The 17,877-nt window shown below is 49.9% G+C and overlaps 1 long non-coding RNA gene across 2 annotated transcripts in view; it reads left to right on the top strand.

The window, feature by feature from the left end:
- LOC106047764 (uncharacterized) overlaps positions 1 to 17,877 on the top strand; it is a 300,679-nt gene that overhangs the window by 77,747 nt on the left and 205,055 nt on the right. The gene's annotated exons all lie outside the window — the stretch shown is intronic.

The raw sequence follows: 17,877 nt of genomic DNA, 5'->3' as shown, positions 1-17,877 counted from the left end.
TTTTGTTAAAGAAAACAACCACCTCCAGCAAAAATAGTACATGCTCTGCTTTCTTGGAAGATATTTATAAAGCAGAGATCTGTGGATCGTCACGCAGTCCATACAAATTGCGTGAAGGTATGAGCCAGATGTCAGTCCTGTTGTGGCTAAAAGGAGGAGTGTTGTGAAACTGAGAGGTGTTGGATGTACCACTAACAGCAGCATTAGCTCTCAGGAATGCAGCAGTAGGACTGCAGCTGCACGTTAGTTAAGTAGGAACATGACTGAGCCCTGGGTAGGACATCCTCTGGCAAAGGATCGTTTGATTTGGAGGGGAGTTTTGTAGTATGAAGAATACGTTAGTACAGGCATGGAGCTAAGAGGAATCAATAATCAATCAACTTGATATGTGATCAAGTGGACTAATTCCACCTGATTTAAACAACTTCCTTGTGTGCTTTTGTTCCTTTCCACTCCGGGTTATATGACTGCCTATTGCAGAGCAGTTATTTTTCTTTCGCCAGAAGTAAGGGCTGTATGTAATACTCTGTCAGGTAAGTCGTTGGAGGTTTAGGACTGAAGCAGATAAAGAACTCAGTGGTGTGCATTAAAGAAATAAATCTAAACTGCTTATGCTTTCTGTCCTCCCACGTTTAGCTTTCAGCTCACACCTCCTCTCCGCAGTGGCACTTTTACTGTTCACTTCTGTTTTGCACAGTATCCATTCCCCTGTAGGTAACGGAGCCACGTGCTGGGCCTCAGCACTGAAATTCATCTCAGCCTTTAGAGACGTGTTGGGCAGGCTGTTTCCCTTTCTGGTCTGGGAATAGTAAACTTTAGTTGTACTAATAAAAGGGGGTTGGATTTTGTTGAAAACCATTATGTGCTTCTGCTGTTTGTAGGTCTGCTTTACAAGGGGTGAGCTTGCTATCCAAAGCCACGTTTTAACCAGGAGGGTTTTGGTGATATTAAATGTGGTCCATCCTATCCCCAGTTGGAGAGACTGGAAATGAAAACTGCAGACTGAATATACACCGAGTACAGTTACTACCAAAGCTGTGCTGTAATTACAGTGAACTGAACACAGGTAGTTTTTCAAGAGGTGTTCCAAAAATCAGGCAAAGGTTCATTCAAGGCTGGCTTACGGCAGAGGTGAGGTACTGTGGTCTCCTACGAAAAGATACTCTAGGAGATGCACGGTGTTGTTCTCTGGTTTATTGCATTTCTCAGCTTAACATAAGCTACTGAAGTTGCATCTTATGTTAATTTTCTGCAAATCTACATCACCATGAAATAAATGAGGCAGATTTTGGAATAATTTGTTCAGCCGCTGTGATTTTTAGGTTTTTAGTTTTCTTCACTGAACAAATTCTTAATTATCTCAGGGCAATTGAAATGCTCTACAAATCTTTGTGCTGTCAGGGTTATTTCTGTGAATAATGTACAACCCTGTCTCCTGGGAGGCTATCTATATTTGAGAGGTTTACTAATAGGTCATCTTTTCCATCGCACATCTGCAGATTTATGGTTTACGGCAGCCTTTCAGGACGTGTGCCTGACTCCGGAGCACCCCGGCAAACGGCGCTTCCCTCGCGCCGCAGCGGCTGCTCCTCCCGTCCCCTCGCCGCGCTCCCCTCGCCTCTCTGCGCTGCTGCTCTCTGCGCGTCTGCTATGGGAGCAGCACCCAGGGCTGTTCTGCCAGTCCCTGACAGCACTGTCCCCAGAGTGAAACACGGCGATGTTGGGGGGTTGTTCCACTTGCGAGACCCGTCTCGGGCGGCTGTATTAGAAGATGAGTTAATAAGGGACCACGATGATGGCCCGTGTCTGTAAGATGCCTTTGCATGCTACTGGTTTTCCTTCAGTAGGAGCTGTCAGAATGTTTTGTCTATATATTTCAGCACACCTGAAAGTGGGAACCAATCTCATTTCCTTTAATTAATGTAACTCAAAACTGCTATTATTCACATAAATCTTTCAGATAAAGCTCTGCATGTCACTCAGAGAAAAGTCCTTATGAATATTTCTGCTTTGCACCAGTGACTGCATTTTGCAGAGGGAAGTGGTTGCCAGCCCCTGCCACGCAGCGGTGTCTGAGATGGCAAATAAAACACCCGGTAGGTTGTAGTGCACGTGTATGGGCTTTGTAGAGCACGAGCGCACACAAAGTGCACCAGGAAGGAAGGGACAAACCCACTCTTCTGTCCAGAGTTAGAAAAAGCCCAGGTCTCTGGGCTTATTCTTCCCTGCAGCCCTGAGCACGGTGGCTGCATGCTGTGGTGGGACACCGAGGCCTTCCCGTGCCCCGGCGGCAGTGTTTGGCAGCGGGGCCTTTGCAATCCTTCTCTTCCCCTGAAGGAAACGTAACGTCCTCCTTCTCCGTACTGCCCCGGTGAGGAGGAAGGTGAACAGTGGTGAGTGCTGTGGCTCGGCGGGTCCTGCAGACCGGCAGGCAGTGCTGCGAGCAGCACCCCTGTGTGCCTGGCGCTGCGTGCCGGGCCTGCTGCCCTCTGCTCCCAACCAGGACGTCGGGTTTCGGGTAGTGCTGTGTTCCCCTGGTGCTGCAGTGGCTGAAACCTTGCAGAGAAAGACCTTGGGTGGTCACAGTGCTCAGGGCATGGCTACTGCAGCTGTCCTAGCCCTCCCTTCTGGGAGTCAGCTCTGCAGTTTCCATCGGACTTGGACACCGAGGCACGCCGGTGCCCGTGAGAGGGGCGGTGGGGGCGGCTCTGCTCCGAGACTTGGGAAGAGGGGCTCAGGCTGCTCCCTGCCCGCTGCAGCGCAGCCATGGGCGTTATTAGCAACATGGCTGTTAAACAAAGCACAGAACAAACGACAAACACCAGCGGTTCAGCAGTGACGAGCTCAGGAGGGTTGCAGCACAGTGCCTGATGAGAAGGGGGCTGTTGGTAGCAGCGCTTCCTCCGCCACTCCCGTTCCCTTGGCAGGGCTGTCGGTGGTGGACACCCGTGCTGTGCTTTAGGCTGCCCGGCTCGTGCTCGGGTGCTGCTTTGGCCGTGCCTGCTCTGCGTCCACGGTGCGTGAGTGCCTAACGGCCTGGCTGCACAAATGCTGAGTACTGAGGGCACGAGTGAGCGCTGCAAGTTGGGGTGAAATGCTGGTGTTAGCTAATAGGCCTTAATAATAACATCTTGTAACAAAAATCTGCTAATCGTGTGGTCACGACCTACTCCTGCTAAAAGGCTGCCTTTCAGAGGGAGCGTACGGCAGCCTGTGGTTAACCTCCGAGAGCCGCAGTTTGAGGCTGCTCAGTACCGGAGGGCCCCTGGAAGCCTGTGGCAGCTTTTCCTGTACGTGGGACGTCCCAGTCTTCCCGTGCTCTGCTCTGCAGCTTTCCCTGGCCACGAGGAGTGTCGCGGCAGGGGGGTTGGACACGGCTCGGTGTCACTGTCACCCGCTGAGCGTGGCCACGGGCCTCGGAGCTGCTCCAGAGCTGCACTGGGGCTGGGCGGTAGCGATGTCCGTGGGGTGCTCCAGGAGCTCAAGAGGCAGCTCCAGGTGTTTTCCAAAAGTGGCTTCCCCTGTTCAGAGTACAGCTGGAAAGAACTTTCAATAACTTGTGTGTGTGTGTGTGTGTAAATCATTCTCCTCTTTTAACCAGCTATTCCTGGGTATATCATTCTTCAAAGCACCTTAATGTCACTAAAATCCTGTGAGCTGCCTAACAGCAACCCGACCGCTTCTCACACAGCGCCACTACACACGAGCCTGCCTAAAAACAACAGCAACAACAAAACCCTAAAGCACCACGCTCTGACACTGGCATGTTTACTGCACCATGGAGTGCACCTCAGGCATAGACCGGGCTAGATTTAGTGTCCTCTTTTGATGACGGTGTGATTCAGTGCCTTCCCGGCGCGTTTTGTCGCTTACCGCACGTCTGGCGGCTGCCAAGGCTGGGCGCTGCGAGCGCCTATTTCAGGGCAGGACTTGGGAAGTGCCACCCGGTGCGAAAGGCGGCCGCTCACTGCGTGCCATTCCCGCCGGCTCCGGGGAGCTCCGTGCCTCGGAGCCTCCCGTTTCTCTTTTCTTCTCGTTTCTGTCACTTTGTGGGGGGTGGATGAGGGCTTACGGATGTTCTCTGTACGTGGCAGACTGCCTCACTCTTCTGGGAGGGTTGGCCATTGTGGTGAGGAGCAGAAAGCAGCGTACTCTGCCCATGCCCTGGAGTAATAATGCGTTACTGGTGCTACAAATATCTCCTCTTAATTGCTGTTTTGGGGAAACCACTAAGCAAGGTGAAGGCAGCTTCCACAGCATGGCAGGCATGGAGCAGAGCTGCCCGCCGTCCTTCCCTCCTGCAGCGGGGTCTGTGCGGCGTGCCGGGGGCAGCGCTGCCAGCTGCAGGAGGGGGAAGAGGGGGTGACGTTGCTTTGGATTTCACAGTTTTGTCGTTCTCACCCATTTTTCGTACCACGAGTAAGCCCAGGTAAGGTGCCCAGCCCACCGAGGGGAGCGTGCCCTGGTTCCGGCTCTGCTTTGTGGAGCCCTGAGCCGGGAGAGGCCCCGTTACCCCCACACCCCTCCTGTGCGGCGCGGAGCAAGCAGGCAGTAAGGCTCTCCCAATGCTTCTTAATTAAAGCAATTATTGTAATTTAAGTAAAGAGGAGGGTTATCCTTTGCTGAGCTTTCTCCCAGTGATTGCAGAGATCAATGGGGCTCTGGTGTCATGCTAGATGAGGGCATTAATCAGGGGGGAAAAAATTACTTCTGTGCTACATTCACCTTGCTGTGTCTCTGTAGATTTAAGAAGCCATTAATGAGTGCACATACAGAATGAATCAGCAGATGTAGGGCGTATATCGTCTTCTCAGTGGGTTTGCCTGTCATTCATTGAGCAAAAAAACCCTGTTTGGTCTTAACAAAATAAAAATAAAGCTTCTGTGATCCCCTGGCTCAGTCAAGGATTCACGGACGTGCCGGAGGGGCAGATGCACTGACACATTTGACCCGTGAGGAGATGCAGAAGAGCTTTGCTTTGCTTCGCTTCCCATCTTGGACTTGTTTCATGAATTTCTGAATGGGGCAAGCTTTGTCAGGATGCAGTTGTGGTGATCTGGTGGAAGCGCTGAGTACACAGAGGGTAGGTGCGCTGGCCAAAAGAGGGTTGTGTTTAGGGTAAGCAGCAGAACAACCTCAGAAAGTGTGGGGCAGCACTTGTGAGGTCAGGTACAAAGCCTCCCTCGGCTGCAGCTCTTCAAAGCGGTTCCTTCAGCGGACACCAAGCCAGTGCCTTCAAGGAAGCTGAGCTTTTTCCTAGGTGTCCCTGCAACCTGCAAGAAAGTCTGCAAGGAGGCTAGAATTCAGGCGGTACTTGCCTCTCTGTTGGCTGGTGCTTCTGCTGAAAGGTGAGAGCCGGTACAGAGAGGACGGGGCTGTTAGTGCCCTGCTCAAACCTCTCCGTGCTCCGGGACGTGCTGGGGGTGATGGGCTCTGACCCCGCAGCTCGATACCAGAGGTGTCCTCGTCCTGCGCCTGCCTGGGGCATCAGTGGCTTTGTGTGGGCAAGGTGACTCAGTGGCGGCTGAAAGACTTTGTTTTTTCTTGGAAGAAATACAGGGAAAAACAGCTAATTTTGCCAGGCTTTCCAGCTCGCCTTGTAGAAACAGTTCGGATGTGTCTGATGTGTCTCAGGCATCCGTACCTGACCCACGCTGCTGGAGGGGCGCCCTCTTCTTATCACTCTGGGAAGAGGAATTGGCCAGGACCGGTCTCTGCCAGGCTCAGGAAACCTCTATTTGTATGGATCACTCGGCTTTTACAAGTGGCCACGAATCTGTTTTTATCGTAAAAGTGTCTGAATGTTGTAGCTGTTTTCTTTTTTCAATTAATTTTGGAGCAAGAAGAAATTATAATTGCCTGATTAAGAGTCAAAGCACTCTGGAATTCATCCCCATCTCTTTCAGTGTCAGGTGTGAAGCTCATTATTTCCTGAGAGGGGACTCCTGTTTGGGCTAATCCAATGCAATTAAGTATGGATCCAAGTGTAATTTAGATAATGTAAGACTGACACTATTTTTTAATGAAGCTCTCCATCAGCACGCCGGCCCCCGTTTCAGTATAGATCCTGTTAATAAATAAGGTGTGCCTCGGTCTGTCAGTCAGATGTTATAGATCGCTCCCTCCTAACTCCATTAATTTCTGGAGCTCAGCGTCGTGTTTCCTGTGGCCAACATCCTGCCATGCAGTGTGAAATGCACAACGTTTTAATTAACCAATTACCTATACTGTGTTTTTCACAAGTTCATTAGATTTCTGGGCTGTTTGTAGTGGGTCCGGAAGAATTTGGATACTCGTGTGAGTGTTTTCAGTTGGACTTGGTTATGGCATCGTCCGGGACCTGCACAGAACCGCGTTACAGGTGCATTAGTGGCACTGACAAATTCAAGCTCAGAGGAGCAAGAATTAAATCAAATTAATGCTAGCAAGGATAAACAGAAATAAATGGCCAGAATTAAATCACATCGTGTAAAACCCCGATTTAATCTCTAGGTGTTTCTGTGAGGTTGTATGACTCTTGTTGGCACACAGAAGCAGCAGTTCCGCAGACGGGGCTGCTTTTCCCCTCGCCGTGTGCCCAGGCTGCCCAGCGCTCGCTAGGCAAGGGGCTCGGAGCTGCTTTGCTTCGCCTGCCCTCGGCGCTGCTCCACAGAGCCACCCGCGAGCCCGTGCCCGTGCTCGTCCCACAGACCCATAGGGATGGGCGAGCGCCCAGGGAAGCGTGGGGAGGACACCAGTGTGTGGCTGTAGGACTGGGGAGCCTGGGGACAGCATGTCACGCAGCTGAGCTGAAGGGCAAGCATTTTTTCTTGTCCCCAGAGACCTACAATTTGGCAAATTTGAGGTTTTCCAGGAGGAAATAGCTAGGTGCTATAAAAGTCCTGCCATAAAGCATCTTATGTTGGGCAATAACACTTTAATAACATATATAATAACTCAGAAACTGCTAATAGCAAGCCTGTTATGGTTAAAAGTCATCAATAAATAAAAGCTCAGAGAGGAGAAGCTCAGCCGGTCCAGACACTGTTTGGCAAAGTTCACACGTGAGTGAAGACAGGCAAGGGTGCTGCTACCACCATAACGCTTTCTAAAATGGTGAAGCCGGACTTAAATCACTAAATCTAGCAAAAGAGATTAAAAGCGGGCCCAGAGGGAATACATACAAGTTAAATTTGTGTTAGAATTTTATTCTGATTCTCCGTGTGATTGAGGGACACGTGAACCTGCACGCTACTTTTGCAGCTATTTGATAATATGCTAATCTAACAACATAAGAGCATTTGACCCCCAAATTATATTTGGAATATTAAGCACTTAATTACAGAACTATCCTTAGCTTTTCATTAGCCTTTCTGGGTAAGGATGATCTACCAGAAAACCTTGGTCACAGGTTCACGCAGTAGCCTCACGTGCTACGTGCTGAGAGGCGCTCATCGCCCCGCCAGCGCGGTGCTTGCACCTGTGCTGCAGTGCAGGTGGCCGTTTCAGTTTGGGTGTTCAAGAATTCAGAGTTTGCTGCTTCAGAGTTCGGCAGGCGCCGTGGAGTTGTCTTTCACCCAGTAAATATCTCCAGCCTCTGCCGTGCCATGCCTGATCCCAGCGTCGCTTTGTGTGTGAAATACCTCCGTTGGTCCTCGGTGTATCAGCAGGGACATTGCTCGCAGCCGGAGGGCTACCCGCCTCGAGAGCCTTATTTAGAGCACATGCCTGTGTTGGCCGTAGCTACAACCGTCAATCTGCCAGCAGAGTACTGCAGGCAAAATGTTTCGAACACACATTTTCTGAAAACTACAAACAAAACAACCGGCTGAGTCTGCGAAGGGGGAGGCTCAGTGTGTTTTAAAGCGGTGTCAGGCTGGTGCAACCCCACCGCCTCCGCAGGCCCCACCGCCTCTCACTGAGGTGGGAAGACAGAAACTGGTTTTCCCTCTGCCATCCTCTTCATCACGGAAACGTGGGGTTTGGCACGGGGCTTTGGCAGTCACCGGCTGGCTGAAATGAATACGGAGGCTCTTGCTTTTGGGACAGCCGGGTTCAAGATGCGAGGAGAAGTCACGCTTGCAAATCGATCTCTCCTTGTGTGGGAGAGCACGGCTCTGTGTTTGTGAGGCCCTTACAGTGAGAAGGTGTGACCTGAGGACGTTCCCGTGTTCCCTGGAGGTGTGGAGAAGGAGATCTGGAGGAGCGTGCAGCTTCAGCTCCTTGCGTAATGGTTATTAGTGCCTATGGAGAATTTCTGAGCATTTCACTGGAGATGACCGTAGGGATAAACATAAAAAGGAAAAAGAAGCATTTGAAGTGTCATTGTCTAACTCCCATGTGGAGTTGGACAAACTGTTCTCCCATTCTCCGTGCCTGTGTGACTTGGCAGGGGTCTGTGTGCTCTGCTCTTGCTGCCCAGGCAGTTTATCTTATTGGATGCATTTACGTTTCTATTGTGGCGTGTTTTTAGAAAGTGCCTCCCCAGAAGATCCCCCCAGCCTGTCAGGATGCCAGGAGAGGTGCAGAAGGAGCGAGAGACCCTGCCTCCTGCCTCAGGCCGGTAAGCTGCCCGGTGCTTTGCTGGTGCAAGCTGAAGCATCAGCGCGTGCCACCTCCCCACGTTGTGCTTTGCTATGGCTGAAGTGGCACGTAGCTGCCTGCCGCACGGGCTGGCCACCAGCAGAGCGCTGAGCTAAATACAAAAGTACCCAAAACTCCCCTGTTGAAAAATGGGATTCCTGGTGTTAGCCTTAGTTACGCACCACCTCCTCTCTTCAGCTGTGCAGGGCTTTGCTTTGAGGTATCAGACTGTAATGGATTCTCATTCAGTTGGCGATTAATGATAATTATTTGCCATTTTTATATGGGGTCCCTCTTAGAGGTGGCTAGCGGTGGGAAGGGGGAAGAAAGAAAAGGTTGGAAGGGGTTTGGGGTCAGCAGAGCAGTCGCTGTGCTGCGGCTTATCAGAATCCCCTTTCATGATGGCACAAACCAGGCAGTCGGCGGACCAGGAGGCGCAGGCGTGGGGCTGCTCCTGACCGAGAGCTGCTGCCGGGAGGGCTCTGCGGCAAGAACGACAGATGCCAGTGAGGCTGAGCCGGAGAGGCTGCCAGCAAAGGGGCCGGCGTAGACCCAAGTCTGTTTTTTCTGTGTTTGCTTCTCCATCTCCCAGCAGGGAGCAGCCCTGTCAGCACAGCACCCGAACCACCCACCCTGCCCGGACTGCTGGCCTCTGGCGAGACGTGGGCCCGTCTGTGGGTGACGCCTGCGTGGTGCGGTGTGCGGGCTGCGTCCCGCAGAGCAGGGGGAACACGGACCCTCCGGCGGGACAGGTTAGCTGGGAGCCTGACCGCTTTCACTACCCTCATTAAGGCCAGGTGCAAATGTGTGGCTAAATCCCAGGGCAGCACTTTGAAAACGTGAGATTAGGCTAAAAGGCGGCAGGGAAAATAACGTGCTACACCTGGCTCACTGCAGCGTACCCAATAACTGCAGGTTCAACGGGAAGGAAATGTAGGCTCAGTATTTGATCAGTGTGTTCGAAGATCTGCCACACCGACTGCTTTCCCCTGCCGTGAGTGACAGGCGTAGCAGGGCTCAGCTCTGGGCTGCAAGGAGGACATTTAAGGGTAGTGGATTAAAAAGCTTTAAAAAAAATAGTGCATAGTAATATCACAGATTTCAAATCAACGCTAGAATAGATTCCTGGGGAAAATACACTGAGTGACGTCCTCATCTGGAAATCGCTGAGCTGTTCGTGCTCCCGGGCAGTGCAGGGCTGAAGGTAGGTCCCATTGCTTCCATGTTCCCAGCCAACACAAGCAAATCTGCGCTGCCTTCTTCCCAAGCCACCAGCGCAGCCCTTTCTGCTGTGTTTGGCTAGTGCTTCTGGCCCATAGAGCAAGCTTTGACAGCTTCTACTTCTGCTGGGGCCACTATAAAATGGCTTAGATCCCTTGCTTTGCGTTTGTCAATCCTTAATTTACCTTCACTTCTTTTAAACCTTTTTTGATGTTTGTGTTGTAATTCTGTAACCCCCAGGAACCGCGGTGCTGGCACTTTTAGACAAGCCGAGCTCAGTCTGAGTTCAGCAGCAGGGCCTTGGAGCAGACGGCGGTGACCGCTTTGTGCTCGTCACCCTAGTTGCTATCTGCAGGACTTCATCCCTCAGCGCCCGCTCTGCCAGCCCCAGCCCACGCGATGTCTGGGCACCGGCAGACTTTTTTAGTGTCAGAACATGTTTTGCAGTCACGAAGACCCACTGGGCGTCCTGTAGTTTGCAAATTAGGGGTTTGGGGCTGGCCTGATGATTTCCGTGTCTCTCTGGCTGTGATGGGAAGGGAGGGCAGTATGGCCCAGCTCCTCCTGGCAGGAGCGATGTCCCAGCAGCGCGTGGTTTGCTGCACAGGGGTGGAGACGAGGCAGGTTGTACGTGGAGCTCGTGCCCTGGGCAGCTTTCCTCCGGCAGCTCTGCCTCTGAGCGGGGCAGGTCGGAGCCTCCAGCTGGGCCCGTCTCAGCCTTGGCTTTTCCTCGAGGCAGCACAGCAAGTATCCAGTCGCTGCTCCGTGTCCTCTGGTGAAACACCCTAGGTAGGGGACACGAACCCGAAGCTCCATTGGAGGTGCAGTGACTTTCAGAGGGGTGCTGAGTTTGCACAGACCGTGTCTGCTTTGCCTCGCTGCCCGCCCGGCTGTGCAGGGAGCCACAGCCAGCGGATGGCATCACTGCGTGCCCGTTGCCCTGCCTCTGCAATGGTGGGAAACACGCCTCGAAAGAATGCACCTGGCGATTTTGTGTATGTGCATAGGAGAAGGTACACGGGGGTGCTTCAGGGACCAGTAAATGCATTACCTTGCTGTATGATTTCCAGGGAAGCGAGCTTTAGGAGGCTTGTAACGCATCCTCCTCCTTGGTAAAACCAAGCGTGTGACGTAGTTTTGATGACTGTTACAGCTTTATCTTTTCCAGCTTTATCTTTACACTAGTAAGTAGTTGCCTATGCAAAGAATGAAGGTTACCTGCTTGCCCAGCGGTGAGACGTTCAGTGTTAGTAGAGCTGAAGCAGGCTCAGTGTTGATTTCTGCATCCCTGTCCAGCTCTGCCACATTGCAAGCGCTGCTGGTGCTTACACGCTCTTAGCGGGCTGTGTAACCCACTGCAAGCTTTCTCATCACAAATGTTTCAGCTACTCTTCTGAGTAGCTGCCAACCGATGCTTCAAATGCTCTTGGAGACTTTCCTTTTGATCTCTGAGTGCTCTTCTGAGATGTTTTTTCCTTTGCCCCATGCTCAGGCACTGCCTGCCTTTCCTTATGGATCATCATAGACTTTTTCCTGCGATCTTCCAGTGTTTGTGGGATTAATGCTGTGTCTTGTTTCAAGTTTGCTTGAGCCGTTACCTAGTGTCTGATCAAAGGCTCTTACAGCCTGAAGGTGGTAAGGCTGACTCCTCAGCCCAAGGTATTTTATAAACTTGCCAAAACTTCCACCTTTCCCTACCGATGTTACCCTTACATGTTATAACTAACATCTTCCTACAGAGTGCGGCACCGAAGCTTGTGTAGCGCAGCTCTGCTGCTCACCCTGGCTGCTGGAGCCCAGAAGCCGTAAAAATATCAGATGTTCCCGGGGCTTCTGTGCCAGAAGCAAACCCCGTGCACGCAGCAAGGGGAGTGTTGCTGTGATGTCCCAATGCCTCCCGCGTTTCCAGAGCCCGGTCTCCAGTGGGGTTTCCCTCTCTTCCCCTCTCCAGGCAGTTTGATTTTGCAGCTCTGTTCACTCCTGGACCATGTGTTATCGGGAAGCCACATACCAAAATCTGCAGGGTTAATGTCACGCAAGGGCCTGAGGCATCTTTTCAGTTGCAAACAGTATTTTTTGCTTTGTATCTACACAGTAGTGAGTTAACACGACAACCACAGGCTCACAAGTCTTCTGAGAAATTAATATTCGAATAAATCTCAGATCATCACCTTGCCCTAGTGTACGTGCTGCCTTGTTCTGCGGCTCCTCCTGCTTTTGCACTGCAGTGGGAGGTTTTGTTCTCGCTGCGCTTGTACAACCTTTCTGCCTGCATCTTCCTCCCGCTGGAATATTTCCTCCTCTGCTGAGGTGTTCATAGGTTTGGGCTGTTCAGATCCAACCTGTCACTTCCTGGTGCTTACAAATGGTGGCTTTGGAGCTCCGTGCAGCTCGGGAGCCCCACGACGGCTGCAGCCACTGACTTGAATGACTGAGGTTATTTGTGCCTCTCTTCTCCCCGAGGCCGACAGCTCCACCTCAAACCTCTGCTCCTCACTGCCGCGAGGATGCAGCTGTAAAGCAAAACGGTCGCTTTTGGGTAAGCAAGATAGAGATTTTTTAAAGGCAGGCTGTCACGTGCTAATGCCCTGGCACAGTGCACCTCAGTACCCCTGCTGCAGTTTAGAAGTAACCTTCATTTTCTCTACAGTCAAATTCGATGCGGAAGCAGCCCCAGGTGATGAGGTGTCGGGGTTTCAGCACGCGAGGACATGCAGCACTCTTCCCCTCTCTGCTCTCCTTTCTTACCCCCGGGGCCCACGTTCCCCACCTCTGCCTTCCCTGCTGGAGCTGGGGGCAGGAGGGCTCCGTGGGGATGGCAGGGGAGCAGCGCAGCCTCGTGCCCATCTCCGCCCGTGTCGCTGCCTGCAGCGCTGCTGCTGGGGCCCAGCCATCCCCCAGCTGGGAGCTCTCTGGCCTGGGTTTAGCAGTGGTGCCACCCCCTGCACCTGTAGGCACATCTTCTTTTGCCAACAGAAAAGTTTTCAGAACTTCTTTTCAAACTATGTTGAAAACCGTATTTCTGTTTGTATGTTTTTCGCCAGAAATGTCATATATTCCCAAAGGGACTCCTGTTTAACGCCTTCGCTTTGGCTCAGGTAGTACCAGATTACCCAGAAACCCGAATGCCTTGTTCCAGTCTGGCTTCATTCTCTTTATCTTAACAGGTTTGTTTGTTTGTTTGTTTGTTGATGTTTTCAGCTGGGGACAGAAGGGCCTGATATTTGTCATATTTCATCTTGGGTTTGGGCCGATCCATTAGGCTGGCTACGTTAGAAGGTCAATTCCTTCAGAATAGGCTGTGAGGTGGGAGGCAGCCCCTTTGCAGCGTGTGCTCAGCACAGCTCGTTCCTGGAAAGGAGCAAAGCGGAGGCGAGGAATCACATAACGTGTCCTGCTGGGTTCGAAGTTGTGCCTGGGTGTGAAGCACAGCATTGTGCTGCCTCTTTGGGTCCCTCAGCAGCACCGCCACCAAACACGGGCTCTTGCAGCTGGAGGGGAACCAAGAAAACTCTCCTGGTTTTGTCTCTGAAACCCTTTTTCTTTTCTCTTTACTACACAGTAGTCTGGTTTGCTGGGTATGGATTTATACAATCGACTTTGTGATTTCAGGGATTTTCTAAGCAAACAACTGAACTATCAGTATTGTTTTAACAGAACATCAGCGTTTATCTATGTCTTGTAGGAACACAGATTAGAATTACTGAGTTTAAATAAAATACTGTAATCTCCTAGAATACCCCCCCCCCCCCCCCCCCCAGCATGTGTGGTTCGTGTTATGGGTGTCATTGCTGGCTCAGGACACACTGCTGCTGCATGCCTTTTGCTGAGTGCCACTACTTGTCTTTGACACAGTGTTGTGCTGAGTTGGCTTGCCTATGCAGACGAACATACAGGACATCGTGTAGCATATTCGAGTCTGAGAGACAACGAGAGAGAGACAGAGAGAGAGAGAGAAAGAGAAACAATTTAAAAAATAAAGGGCCATACTGCAACCTTCACTGACAAACTAGAGATTTGTACACCTGGAAAGCAGCAGTGCCCTCGTAGAGTAGCTGCCAGGTGGAATAACGTGTTGATGAAATTATTCAGTACAGAAATCCTGAAATCCCTCTTTTCCCTGATTTCTTCTGCTCAAGGGGTATCTTTATTTGTTGAGCTGGGAAGAAGGACAAGTTAAAACTGGGCCCGGGAGGACAGCTGCCTCCACTGTCATTTCCCAAGAGGCTGCAATGCGCCATGACACTGTTGGGTCTGTCATTTGGACTTGGAGAGAGGTCTTGACACCGCGCCAGAGAGAGGGACCTAGAGGCAATCAGCCCCTGCAGTGAGATTTTCTATATCTGACCGCAGGACCATCTTTAATATCATCCAGGAGGCTGTCAGAGACTTTTTTTTTTTCCCCTCTAAAGCAAAAGTAGTAAAGTTTCAGCTAAAATGAAAGTTTGGCCTAATGGTATGCACATTTCATGTGCTTGGGCTGTTTTTAATCTATGCTTTTTTGTTATTTTTTGAAAGAAAGTAAAAATTATTTTGAATGGCGCTTTTTTGCCACATGATTAAGCAGTCCACAGCCCTTTCCAAAATCACGTGTAATTCTGTAAAGCTGCAGGGTCATGTTAATAATATTTTTCGTTTTCTGGGCCTATTTATTTTGCTGATGTTTATAAAATCAGCATAATGGCTGATTTCCATATTGCGTAGGATCTTGTGAGATGTTTTGACGTGACACGGTGGGTGGTAGGAGAGGTAGTTATCCTATAAAAAGGGTAGAGCCACCGTTGTGTTTGTTCAGTTTTCTTAATATCTGTGAAGGTCAAAATGGCAGGCAAAGCCGAAGCCGTTTGTAATCATCCACTGGAAAGGCAGACGGATTTTCAATTTCTAGTCTTTGTTCCTATCTGGAGGAAGAAGAAGTTAAGTTCCTACGTATTTGTTTTGGAGTGAGATATAAGGTGAGACTCTTCTTGGCTTTAGCAGTTGGATTCATAATTACTCTTCGTGTTTCATAGAGCGTCTCCGTCCGAGGGCAGCCCCTCTGTCTGAGGGAGATGTCTGGCTCCCCGTCTGGGGGGAGAGGCTGGTTCCACCTGCTGGCACTGCTTCCAACGGAGTGGAAATCCTGTGTAGGTATTGCATAAATAGATGTGTACCTGTGTAAATTTGTAAATGTTGATTAGGAGGCAACCCCTTGCTCATCCCAGAGGCACGGCCTGTTCCAGCCAGCGAAGGGCTGGCTGTGCCCGGTGACAGACATCGCTCCGAGCGGCGTGTTGAAGGCCTCTCGCCAGGTGGCCGGGCCTGTGTCTGAGTACAGCGTAAAACAGTGCCTGTCACCACGCTGCTAGGCGACAAGCATTCATTTTTTGTATCAGCATCCTGCGTTCGTAGTAATTTTTCACTGTTATACCTTTGTCGTGCCGTGTCAAGAAGCAGCAACCAGTAAGGACCAGTTAGGGTGGATTTCCCTCTCCGGGGTCTCTGCCAGGCTGCTGGGCAGGCCGAGGGAGCTACAGAAGCGCGTCGGTCAGCGGGTGCTGGGCGGCGGAGGTGGTGGTGGCCGGGGTGAGGCAGGAGCAGGGGGCTGGCAGGCCCACCATCACCTGGCCGCACCCCCTCGTTCCCCAAAGGCAGAGTTTGTCCTCCTGCCCCCGGCGCTGTGCTTTGTCGTTTCTGTCAGCAGACGCATCTCCGATTTGACCTGAGATTTTCAATGAGAGCTGACATCTTGCCGAAACGACTATTCCAGCTTTTCCCTGTTATTTCTGACAGCTTGCTACAAGTAGGAGGTAATTGCTAACAACAGTTTCTGTTGTACATCAGACCAAGAAACAGGATATTAAAAGGCTGGGCAGGATCCTGGTATTTCTAACACAACACTAAAATTCACTGTGAGTAATGTTAATACAGGTGATTAGCTTCATATGAGGAAGCATTTTAATTTTCTGAATTGTGGACATGTTATAGCAAGCTGTGAGGCTGCCTGAACAGCATTTGTGTCAAGGTGAGGCAAATACCTTAACGATTTGAGTTGAGCCAGGGCCGCACGCAATATTTTATTTTATTGTTTAGCGTGGGGATGATGGCTTTGCAGCAGGGACAATAAGACGTGCTTACTGGTGCTACCATCCGCTTTGTAACGTTTGTTAGCATTCCAAATAACTGGTGCTTAAGAGAAAAGCATCATCTACAGCGTCCCTTGTCCCCCCTTAGTAACAACACACTGTGTGGCTTTAGGTGAACTGCTAAAACAATTTTGGCTTTGTTCTCTATCTGTACAGGATTTTTTTTTCCTATTTTTTAAGTGCTTAGAAAAGGCTGAAATAAAAATAACGGTGATATGAATAATACAATTTCCAAGACAAGTCACCAGCAAATGAGGCACAGTGCAAAGTTAGTGGAATTGAGGAGGTCAGCGTCTTTTCCATGCAGTGAGCGCCCGTTCAGAAGTGGAGGCAGTTTCTGAGATCAGAAAAATGATTTCACCCTAGGAAAAAAAAAAAAGTTGAACAGTTGAAAATGCTTAAATAACCTGAAATACTTCACTGTTCCCAGTTGAATGGTCAATATCTTAAATATCTCTACTACCAGCAAATTAATATGATAATAATAATAAGTAGTGGTGAAGATCAGTTAATCTGTTTGCTCTTTTTTTTTTTTTTTTCCTGTTTTGAATCTATTTTGTGGCTTTAATTACCTTGAGATGTGAACAAAAAATCTTTTGAACTGGGAAACTGCATGTTTCAGTTTGAAAATAAATGATGTGAAACATTTTAGGGGATTTTCTCAAAAAGGGGAAAAAAAATGGGGGGAAGAGGGGAATAAATTTTGGACCCTACCATTTTCTTCCATTTCCATTGAAAGGAATTGCTGTATTCTGCTAAACATTTCAGCAAAACTTTAGTATTTTTTCAACAATTCTTTGTCTGGGAAGTGACGCGTGGCTGAGCATGCCTAGGAGCAGTAATTTTACCTCTGAGGAGCCGGACTACATGCGAGAAGCAGAATTATGGGCCTGAAGGACCCAGCCTACTGTCTGTGCAGAAGCGTTAAGTTTTCCCCTCCACGAGCCGCAGGGCCTCACGTGGAGCCGCCGCTGCCTTGGCTCGGTGCCGCAACCTGTCCCGCTGCGTGCGGCTCCCCTGCTTCCCGGTGGGCAGCTGCCTTGTGCCACAGCTGGGGGCTCTCTGTGCAGAACCGTGCAGGAGGCTGGGGGGAAAAAGCAGCATTTTATCGTGTCCTCCGAGCGTGCCGCCGGCTGCCTTCAGTGCATGTGAACGGGTCTCAGCGGTGCTGTAAGGGCCTAGCTTGGGATCCACGTGCAGTCGGGAAGGTGACTCCAAGTCGCACAAGCGTAACAGGGAGTTTCACTAATAAAATATGAAGAACATGCGTGTTGTTATAATACAGAAATGAGCAATTATGTCTTGATCGCAGCTCAGGGATTACATGTTTTTAATGAAGTGAACATCATCAGTGTGGGAAGCAATAAAAATGAAAAAAGTTACAGAACTGAAAATTTAATATATATGATAATACACATAAATCTATTAGAAAAAGTAAAGCAGAATTAATTATATTTCAGTACCCAGAGGGCGAACAAAAACGGTAAAGAATTAAGAAATAAAAAATTCATACTGTAATTAGAATTTTGCATACCAAAATTAGAGAAGGTGTTTTCTGATAACTTCCAGAATCTTTTCTAAGAGAAAACCGTGATGGGAGTAGGGCATGTTAATTATGTGCCAGAGCCTTAAGCTATGAAACCTATACACAAGCTTGCAGAGAGGATTAAATATCCAGTTAAATTTATGTGTAAAACTTTTTAATTTTTCAACTTTTCAAGTCCAAATTAGAGAGAAAAAAACAACAACAACAAAAAAAAAACCCACAGAGAAGCACAGCCGTGCATCATTTATTTGTACTCTCAATGAATAGCAAAATAGTGGTTTTATACCAGCCGTAGGTAAGCCAAGAAGTACTTCCACCACAGCCTCCTGCAGCCACGGCAGCAGGTAGCAGGCAGATGTTAGCAAGGACACCTTGCCGCGTTCCCAGCGTCAGGCACCAGGCTGCGGTTTGCCGGGTGCTGTC

This window comes from Anser cygnoides, chromosome 5 (assembly GCF_040182565.1).
Source record: "Anser cygnoides isolate HZ-2024a breed goose chromosome 5, Taihu_goose_T2T_genome, whole genome shotgun sequence".
Lineage (NCBI taxonomy): Eukaryota > Metazoa > Chordata > Aves > Anseriformes > Anatidae > Anser > Anser cygnoides.
This window is presented reverse-complemented; position numbering and strand designations above follow the sequence as displayed.